Below are 10,664 nucleotides of genomic sequence, written 5' to 3' on the forward strand. Positions count from 1 at the left end.
ATATATATAAATATATATATATATATATATATTTATATATATATATAAAGGGGTTTATTATGGTAAAGCATGAATGAATAGGAAAAGGGTAAGTGAGATAGCAAAGCAATGGCCTTGGTAAGAAGAATTTGTAGGCAAAGAGAGTTAAAGCATAGTTTTTAGTCACTTTTTCCAAAAATTCCTTCATGACCTAGCCTGATACCTCATTACTAGCCTATAAAATACCTTATTGATCTTGGAACTCGTCTATAAGGGGGCTTTGGATGATAAAGGTAAGCTTATGGGTGCATGGGCTATGTTTGTAACTTCTTTAATGAGTGAGAGTGATGTGATTTATATCCACAAAACATATTGAGTAGTGGATCTCCTTGACTGTAAGGGAAACTTGAGTCATACTTAATTTGGCTGATCTCTGTAGATTCTTGTATCCATGTTGTGTAGATGAATTGAATTTGAAACAATTCCAGTTATAGACTCTGACATATTAAACCATATGATTTGGATGACAAGTGAATGTGTAATACCCCAAAAAATCCAAACAAATATTAGAGCCATGTACCAAGCTCATGCATAGTACATCATGGTTCTTTTATAGTTTTATGAGTAGGTTATATGTATATTAAGGCTTCAAATAACTCCCAGCTATCAGACGAATCAAAACATTCCTTACCGATTGAATTCTTGAGAAGGATATTGGTATAGTCAATTTTAAATGAGAATATATTTCATTATACTTGTAATTTTTGAGCTCATAACCTATCAATAGATATATAATTGAATTAGCTTTTTAACGATACAAATTTTGCCTAAATCCAAAATCGGAGCAAAGAGTTATTCCTATTTTACTTCAGCATGTCAGGCTGGAAGCAGTGTTACGACATTCGTGGTAGGTTACCACATTTGTGATGCCCTATCACGAAGGTCGTCATCCTTAGGAAAAAACCAGCTCCTAAATGATGACATTCGTGGTAGTTTACCACATTTGTGATACTTTTTCACGAAGGTCGTCAGCCTTAGGCAGAAACCATCTTCTAAGTGACCACATTCGTGGTAGCTTACCATATTTGTGATGCCTTATCACGAAGGTCATCAGCCTTAGGCAGAAACCAGCTCCTAAGTGTCGACATTCGTGATAGCTTAGCACATTTGTGATGCCCTATAATGAAGGTCGTCAGCCTTAGGCAGAATCTATCTTCTGTGTGACGACATTTTTGATGGCCTGTCACATTTTTGATGCCTTGTCATAAATGTCGTCAGGCTTAGGCAGAAACCATCAATTCCAACTCCTGTGCGACGATATTTTTGATAGCTTGTCACATTTTTTGACGCCTTGTCACAAATGTCGCCAGCTATGATTTTCAGCAACTGGGAATTTATTTTATAAATGTATTTTGGTCCTTTCCGTCACCTTCCACGATTTATAACCCTAAAGAGGCATAATTTTTCCCATTATTTTCTTCAGTTAAGCATCTCAAAAACCCTCTCTTATGCTCTCAACCACAAAATTAGGGTTTCCATTAAACTCATCTCTCAAAAGCAAGATTCAAGCCGTTTTCTAAGATAATTGAGAATTAAGTTTCCCAATCCAAGAACTCTCCAACAAATCATTAAGGTTTCCTTTCTAAGGTATGCATAGTGTTCATCTATGGATCCAATCCATTCATAGAGCTCAAGAGCCATGTTTTAAATATTATTTTGTAAACTTTTTATGGTGATATGAGTATGTATATGTTGATGATTATTGTTTAAGTTTCAATGTGATGTCTAAAGGTGTTTTCATGGAATACATATGTTTGTTAATTGAAAACCATGAACTTTAGGTGGTTTAATATGGTGCAAGTATGAAACTCACCTATGCCTTAAAGAATGCATGCAAGGTGTATGCTTAGGATGCTAGAAATTTATGTTTGTATGGTTTTATGATGTCTAAATGACAATTCCATGTTAGCCATATACTTCAATATGAATCCCATGCTTTTCATGTGTTGCTATTGTGGTGGTATGAAGCATGTAAGATAATGGAGATATACAATATGTACACGAAATATATCCATGCATTCCCTACAATGTTTAAGATGTTGAATAACTATATGAAATATGATATCCCCTACTTATGATATTATAAATTGTGGACTCAAATCTTGTGATCAAGTCATGCCATGTGTGTCAGTTTCCTTCTATCGAGTCCTGGGGGTAGTTGTACCCAAAAAACATAGCTGTGTCCCTAGAGCCATGTCATGTTGTCACGATAATCTCAGTCAAGCTATAATCTATAGAACTCAGTCAGTCATATGACTCAGGAAACCTCAGAAATCTCATAATCTCAGTTAACTCTCAGATAATAGTACTACTTCATCAGTCAACAAAAGTTAGTTAACCTGTCCATGTACAGTCGGTTGAATCATGTTTAGTCACTTTAGATGAGAGTAGAAGTTAGCTCCGAGTGAACCCATGGATAGGGACTCACCTACCATTTTAGGGTGTGTTTCTTAGCAGTCATCCTTGTGTTTTAGAACTACGTAGTCAGCATAGGTTGAGACATCTTAGCCTGTTAGATTAGGGTTGATGAGGTGGATTAAACTATCAGTTTAGGGTTCCCATATTTCTTCTTTGAGTACCTACCAGCTAAGGGTCACCCACAACTGTCCTTACCAGTGGCACGATATTGACACCCCTCCAGTTAGGGTAGAGATTGAACCCCAACTTAGCTATATATGTTATTGGGGCATGTCAATTAAACAACTTCCCCCCACAATTTCAGAATCAGTCTCAGTAAAAGAACTCAGATAGGTCTTCAGATTTCTATATATCAGGACTATCAGATACAATCAGACTCAGTTATAGTACGAAACTCAGATAGTTCCATCAGATTCAGGATTGTCAGATATAGTCGCCCATGTTATTATAATTTCAGTATCAGTCATGTTAGCCATCAGTAAACCATGTATTAGCATACAAGACTAGCTATCATGCATCCACGATTTTAGTTACTATGTATGCATATTTGTACTCTTACGTTCATATCAGTCAGACAGTTAGCATTGTTTATGAGTATAAACCCTGTTTATATTTAGCCTACCTCATTTGTATACTCAGTACATTCCCTTGTACTGACACATTTGTGCTATGGTTCTTTCTTTTGATGTTACACCATAGGTTCAGAGACACGAGCTCCAGATCAGTTGTTGTAGTAGCATTTCCAGTCGCAGAGATTCAGTGAGTCCTCTTCATTTGAGGACAATATGATTTGATTTGTTCATTATTATTTTAGCCAGTTATTAGTTTTCGAAGTTAGTTGGAGACATGTTTCTTCAACTCCTTATTCAGATAGCACTTAAAGGCTTTCATATTCAGTATTCTGACTTATGTTCAGATTTGATTCAGTTTTTAGTTGTTTTGGGTATCTTTCACCCATATGGATGTTATGTTTTGACAGATTCTTTATTCAGTTGAACCTTATGGCCTACATGTTCATGTTTTCTACATTATTACGTCATATATATAGTGTACAGGTACAAATATCAGTCATGGGTTAGCTTGTGGTCCCTCGGGGTCATAAGCACCGTGTAGAATTCCAGTTTAGAAAATTGGGGCGTTACAAACTTAGTGTCAGAGCCTAAGGTTCAATAGAGTCCTAGGAAGTCTAAAAGCCACATCTAGTAGAGTCTTGTACATGGGTGTGTTGCGCACCACATTTATGTATAGGAGGCTATAAGATGTTTTAGGAACAGTTCCCTTTCTTCAGTATTTATGTCGTGCTAGTCAGCATAATTTTAAGTTGGTTTCTCATTCTAATCCACGTCAGCAGATTTAGTCGAGTTAGAGATGACTAATTTGATGTCATTCTTGTCATGGATTGGCTTCATTCCTGCTATGCCATAGTCGACTGCAGAAACAAGATAGTTCAGTTTCAGTTCCTGAATAAGACTGTCCTAGAGTGGAAGGGTAGCACTTTGTCTTTCAGGGGTCAGCTTATTTCCTACCTTCAGGCAAGGAAAATGATTTCTAAGGGGTGTGTGTATCATCTCGTGCATGTTAAGGATTCCAGTTCCAAATCTCCCAGTCTCGAATCAGTCCCAATGGTTAATAATTATTCAGATGTCTTTCCCAAAGATCTTCCAGACATTCCCCTCGAAAGGGAAATAGAATTCGACATAGACCTTCTCCTAGATACTCAACCTATTTTTATTTCGCCATACAGAATGGCACTAGCAGAACTCAAGGAACTGAAAGATCAGTTTAAGGATCTCTTAGATAAGGGATTCATTAGGCCCAGTGTATCCCCATGGGGTACGCTAATTTTATTCGTGCGCAAGAAAGATGGTTCTCTCAGAATGTGTATTGATTACCGTCAGCTCAATAAAGTCACAGTCAAGATTAGGTATCCGCTGCCTAAGATAGATGACTTGTTTGACCAACTTCAGGGTGCCAGTTATTTCTCCAAGATAGACCTCAGATCAGGCTATTATCAGCTCAGAGTTAGAGAATGTGACATTCCGAAGATAGTTTTTTATACTCGGTATGGTCACTTTGAATTTCTAGTCATGTCCTTTGGTCTTACCAATTCCCCTGTAGATTTTATGGACTTGATGAACCGGGTGTTCAAGTAGTACTTGGACACATTCGTCATAGTCTTCATAGATGATATTTTGGTTTATTCTCGCACAGAGCGTGATCATTCAGACCATCTCATAATTGTTCTTCAGACTCTTAGGGATCACCAGTTGTTTGCCAAGTTCAGTAAGTGCGAATTTTGGCCAAGATCAGTAGCATTCCTTGGCCATATTGTTTTTGGTGATGGCATTAGAGTAGATCCTTAGAAAACTGAAGTGGTAAGAAACTGGCCTCACCCTATCTCTCCATTATATATCAGGAGTTTCTTGGGTTTGGCTGGCTATTACCGATGGTTTGTCAAGGGATTTTCTTCTATTGCATCTCCTATGTCCAGATTGACTCAGAAGAAGGTCAAGTTTTAGTGGTTAGAACCTTGCGAGAAGAGTTTTTAGGAGTTGAAGACTCGACTCACCTCATCTCTAGTTTTAGCACTTCCCAACGGTTCTAATGGATTCATAGTATATTGTGATACATCCAGAGTAGGTTTAGGTTGTGTCCTCATGTAGCATGGTAGAGTCATAGCCTACTCCACCAGACAGTTAAAGCCCCATAAGAAGAATTATCTTACTCATGACCTTGAGTTAGCAACAGTTATCTTTGCCTTAAAGATTTGGAGGCATTATTTATACGGTGTTCATTTAGACGTCTTCACAGATCATAAGAGCCTTCAGTATGTATTTTCCCAGAAAGATCTCAATATTCATCAGAGAAGGTATTTAGAGCTCTTGAAGGATTATGACATGAGTGTCCTTTATCATCCTGGCAAGGCCAATGTAGTGGCCGATGCACTAAGTAGACTGTCTATGAGTAGTGTTTCCTATATTGAGGATAGTAAGAAGAAATTAGCTCAGGAGATTCATCAGCTTGCCATACTAGGCGTTCGCTTAGTTGACTCTTCAGAGGGTGGTGTATGTGTTCAGAGTAGTTCAGAGTCATCTCTAGTTTTCGAGGTGAAAGAGAAGCAAGACAGGAATCCTAGCCTTATCAAGCTAAAAGAGTCAGTTCAGAGTCAGGAAGTAGAGGTTTTCTCCCAAGGGGAGATGGTGTTCTTCGTTGTTAGGGTCATCTGTGTGTTCTCGATATAGATGACTTGAGGCAGCGAATCCTTATAGAAGCGCATAGTGCATGATACTCTATTCATCTAGGGGATACTAAGATATACCATGACTTGTGGGAGATCTATTGGTGGAGTGGGATGAAGAGAGACGTTGCAGAGTTTGTGGCTAAGTGCTCTACATGTCAGCAGGTTAAGATAGAGCATCAGAAACCTAGTGGTTTCATATAGGAGTTCACTATTCCTACTTGGAAGGGGGAAGAAGTGAAATGGACTTCGTGATAGGTTTGTCTAGAACACGTCATCAACATGATTCAGTTTGGGTCATTGTAGATAGAATGACCAAGTCAACTTATTTCCTTCTAGTTTGTACCTCTTACTCAGTCGAGGATTATGCCAAACTCTATATTAGGGAGTTGGTCAGATTACACGGTGTTCCACTATCTATCATCTCAGATAGAGGTACCTAATTCACCTCTTACTTCTGGAAATCATTCCAAAAGGGTCTTGGTACCCAAGTTCATCTCAGTATAATGTTTCATCCTCAGACATATGGTCAAGCAGAAAGGACCATTCAGACTCTAGAAGATATGCTAAGGGTGTGTACAATTGATTTCAAGGGAAGCTGGGATGACCACTTGCCTTTGATTGAGTTCGCATATAACAATAGCTATCACTCCAATATTTAGATGGCTCCATTTGAAGCTCTCTATGGTAGGAGATGTAGGTCTCTGATCGGTTGGTTTGAAGTTATTGAGACTACAGTCATAGGGCCTGACTTAGAATTAGTTGCCTTAGAGAAAGTTCAGTTGATCAGAGAGAGACTCTGGGCTACTCAGAACCGACAGAAGTCTTATGCGGTTGTTCGTAGAAAGGATCTCAAATTCGAGGTTGATTACTATGTCTAGCTCAAGATCTCTCCCATAAAGGGAGTGAAGAGATTTGGCAAGAAGGGAAAGCTCAGTCCCCGATATGTCGGTCCTTTCAGGATTCTCAGTTGCTTTGGTAAGGTCTCCTATGAGCTCTAATTGCCTTCAGATCTATCCTCAGTTTATCTACTCTTCCATGTCTCTTTGCTTAAGAAATGTATAGGTGACCCAATAGTTGTAGTCCCTTTTCAGAGCATTGACATTCAGAATAGCCTCTCTTATGAAGAGATTCCAGTCAAAATCCTCGACTATCAGACTTGTAGGATGAGGAACAAAGAAGTCCCTCTAGTCAAGGTTCTTTGGCAGAATCAGTCCATGGAGAGAGCTACTTGGGAAGCAGATGCAGACATGCGAACCAAGTACCCTCATATTTTCTCCGCTAATTCATACTTAGCTTGAGGTAACCATTATACTTAAGCTTATTCATTTACATGTTCAAAATTTTAGTATAAAATTGGTATCAAGTATCAGTGCATAGCTTATCAAGCATTCATGAGTTTAGCTTATCAGTCATGCATCAGGTATGCATGTTTAGTTGGGCTATATTCAGTTTAGAATTCAATTAATTCCTAAAATCATGTGATAGTTGAGCATGATCAGTGTATGCATCGTTTTATCTTTTCTCCCCTCTTAAGAAGTCATCATTCGAGGATGAATGTTTCCAAGGGGGAGATATTGTAATACCCTGAAAAATCCAAACCAATATTAGAGCGATGTACCAAGCTCATGCATAGTACATCATGGTTATTTTATAGTTTTATGAGTAGGTTAGATGTATACTAAGGCTTCAAATAACTCCCAGCTATCAGACGAATCAAAACATTCCTTACCGATTGAATTCTTGAGAAGAATATTGGTATAGTCAACTTCAAATAATCATATTTCTCATTATACTTAGAATTTTTGAGCTCATGACCTATCAGAAGATATATAATTGAATTATCTTTCCAACAATACCAATTTTACCTATATTCGATATTGGATCAAAGATTTATTCCTATTTTACTCCAGCATGTCAGGCTAAAAATAGTATGATAAGAGCCGTGGTAGCTTACCACATTTGTGACACCCTATCACGAAGGTCGTCAGCCTTAGGAAGAAACCAGCTCCTAAGTGAAGAGATTCATGGTAGCTTACCATATTTGTGACACCCTTTCACGAAGGTCGTCAGCCTTAGGCAGAAACCAGCTCCTAAGTGACGACATTTTTTACGGCTTGTCACATTTTTTGATGCCTTGTCACAAATGTCGCCAGTTATGATTTTCAGCAGCTGAGAATTTATTTCATAAGGGTATTTTGGTATTTTCCTTCACCTTCCACGACTTATATCCCTAAAGAGGCATTATTTTTCCCATTATTTTCTTCAGTTAAGCATCTCAAAAACCCTCTCTTACACTCTCAACCACAAGATTAGGGTTTCGATCAAACTCATCTCTCAAAAGCAAGATTCAAGCCTTTTTCCAAGATAATTGAGAATTAAGTTCCCAATCCAAGAAGTCTCCAGCAAATCACCAAGGTTTCATTTCTAAGGTATGCGTAGTGTTCATCTATGGATCTAATTCGTTTATAGATCTCAAGAACCATGTTTTAAATATTATTTTGTAAACCTTTTGTGGTGATATGAGTATGTACATGTTGACGATTGTTGTTTAAGTTTCAATGTGATGTCTAAAGGTGTTTTCATGGAATACATATGTTTGTTAATTGTAAACCATGAACTTTAGGTGGTTTAATATGGTGCAAATTTGAAACTCACCTATGCCTTAAAGAATGCAAGCAAAGTGTTTGATAAAATGCTTAGGATGCTAGAAATTCATGTTTGTATGGTTCTATGATGTCTAAATGACAAGTCCATGTTAGCCACATACTTCAATATGAATCCCATGCTTTTCATGTATTGTTATTGTGGTGGTATGAAGCATGTAAGAGAATGGAGATATACAATATGTACGCGAAATATATCCATGCATTCCCTACAATGTTTAAGATATTGAATAACTATATGAAATATGATAGCCCCTACTTATGATATTATGAATTGTGGACTCAAATCTTGTGATCAAGTCATGATATGTGTGTCAATTTCCTTCTCTCGAGTCCTGGGGGTATTCATACCCAAAAAACATAGTTGTGTGCCTAGAGCCATGTCATGTTGTCACGATAATCTCAGTCAAGCTATAATCTATAGAACTCATTTAGTCATGTGACTCAGGAAACCTCAGAAATCTCATGATCTTAGTTAACTCTCAGATAATAGTACTACTTCATCAGCCAACAAAAGTTAGTTAATCTGTCCATGTACAGTCAGTTGAATCATGTTTAGTCTCTTCAGATGAGAGCAAAAGTTATCACCGAGTGAACCTAAGGATGGGGACTCACCTACAAGTTTAGGGTGTGTTTCTTAGCAGTCATCCTTGTGTTCCAGAACTACGTAGCTAGCGTAGGTTGAGACATCTTAGCCTGTCAGATTAGGGTTGAGGAGGTGGCTTAACCTATTATTTTAGGGTTTCTTTCAATACCTACCACCTAAGAGTCACCCACAACTATCCTTACCAGTGGCGCGGTATTGACACCTCTCCAGTTGGGGTAGAGATTGGATCCCAACTTAGCTATATGTGTTATTGGGTCATGTCGGTTAAACAACTACCTCCCATAATTTCAAAATCAGTCCCAGTAAAAGAACTCAGATAGGTCTTCAGATTTTAGTATATCAGGACTGTCAGATACAGTCACACTCAGTTATAGTCGAAACTCAGATAGTTCCATCAAATTTAGGATTGTCAGATACAGTCGCCCATGTTATCAAAATTTCAGTATCAGTCATGTTTTCCATCAGCAAACCATGTATTAGCATACAGGACTAGCTATCATGCACCCACAATTTCAGTTACTATGTATGCATATTCGTACTCTTACGTTCATATCAGTCAGACAGTTAGCATTATTCATGCATGTAAACCCTATTTATATTTAGCCTACCTCATTCGTATACTCAGTACATTCCGTCGTACTGACGCATTTGTGTTATGGTTCTTTCTTTTTATATTACACCATAAGTTCAGAGACACGAGCTCCAGATCAGCTGTAGTAGTAACATTTCCAATCCTAGAGATTCAGTGAGTCCTCTTCATTTAGGACAATATGATTTGATTTGTTCATTATTATTTTAACCAGTTATTAGTTTACGAAGTTAGTTGGAGACATGTTCCTTCAACTCCTTATTAAAACAACACTTAGAGGCTTTCATATTTAGTATTCAGACTTATGTTCAAATTTGATTCAGTTTTTAGTTGTTTTGGGTATCTTTCACCCATATGGATGTTATATTTTGACAGATTCTTTATTCAGTTAAACCTTATGGCCTACATGTTTATGTTTTCCTCATTATTACGTTATATATGTAGTGTATAGTTATAGATATCAGTCATGGGTTAGCTTGTGGTCCCTCGGGGTTATAAGCACCGTGTAGCATTCTGATTAGAAAATCGGGGCATTACAGAATGGTTGTGTGAGAATTGGTTTAGTAGTAAATGCCCATCATTGTATTGTCCATATTTGCAATTTGGTGCTGAGTTGCTTGAGGACAAGCAATTATCTTAGTTGGGGTGTTGATGTTCCGTCTTTTGACAGAATATTTATCAATTTTTTATTAGGAAGATTTCATGTTTTCAAGCAACCAAGGTTGCATTTAATGCTGGTTTTTAGTGTTTCAGGGTAAGGAGCTAGCTGAAGGAAAAGACTCAGAAAAGTAGCAGAAAAACACTTCTGATGATCAAAATGATGGACCGTCAGTCTTACGATGGACCACTGATCTTGGGTGTATTTATAAGCCTAAGAACCATAATTTATCCATATTTTAGCTATGTTTAGAGAACAAAGTGCCTAGTTTCTTATGTTTTTACTCTACTTCTATGTAATTGAGCTAACCGATGTGATTAACATGATTTCAGGAATTAATGAGGTAGATGAAGACATTATGAGACTATGGAATGCGGATGACATATGACACAAGAGAGAGTAGCAACCTGGACCAAATGTGGTGCCTAAAAACTACAATCTGGACCAAA

Source organism: Capsicum annuum, chromosome 8 (assembly GCF_002878395.1).
Source record: "Capsicum annuum cultivar UCD-10X-F1 chromosome 8, UCD10Xv1.1, whole genome shotgun sequence".
In the NCBI taxonomy this organism is placed as follows: domain Eukaryota; kingdom Viridiplantae; phylum Streptophyta; class Magnoliopsida; order Solanales; family Solanaceae; genus Capsicum; species Capsicum annuum.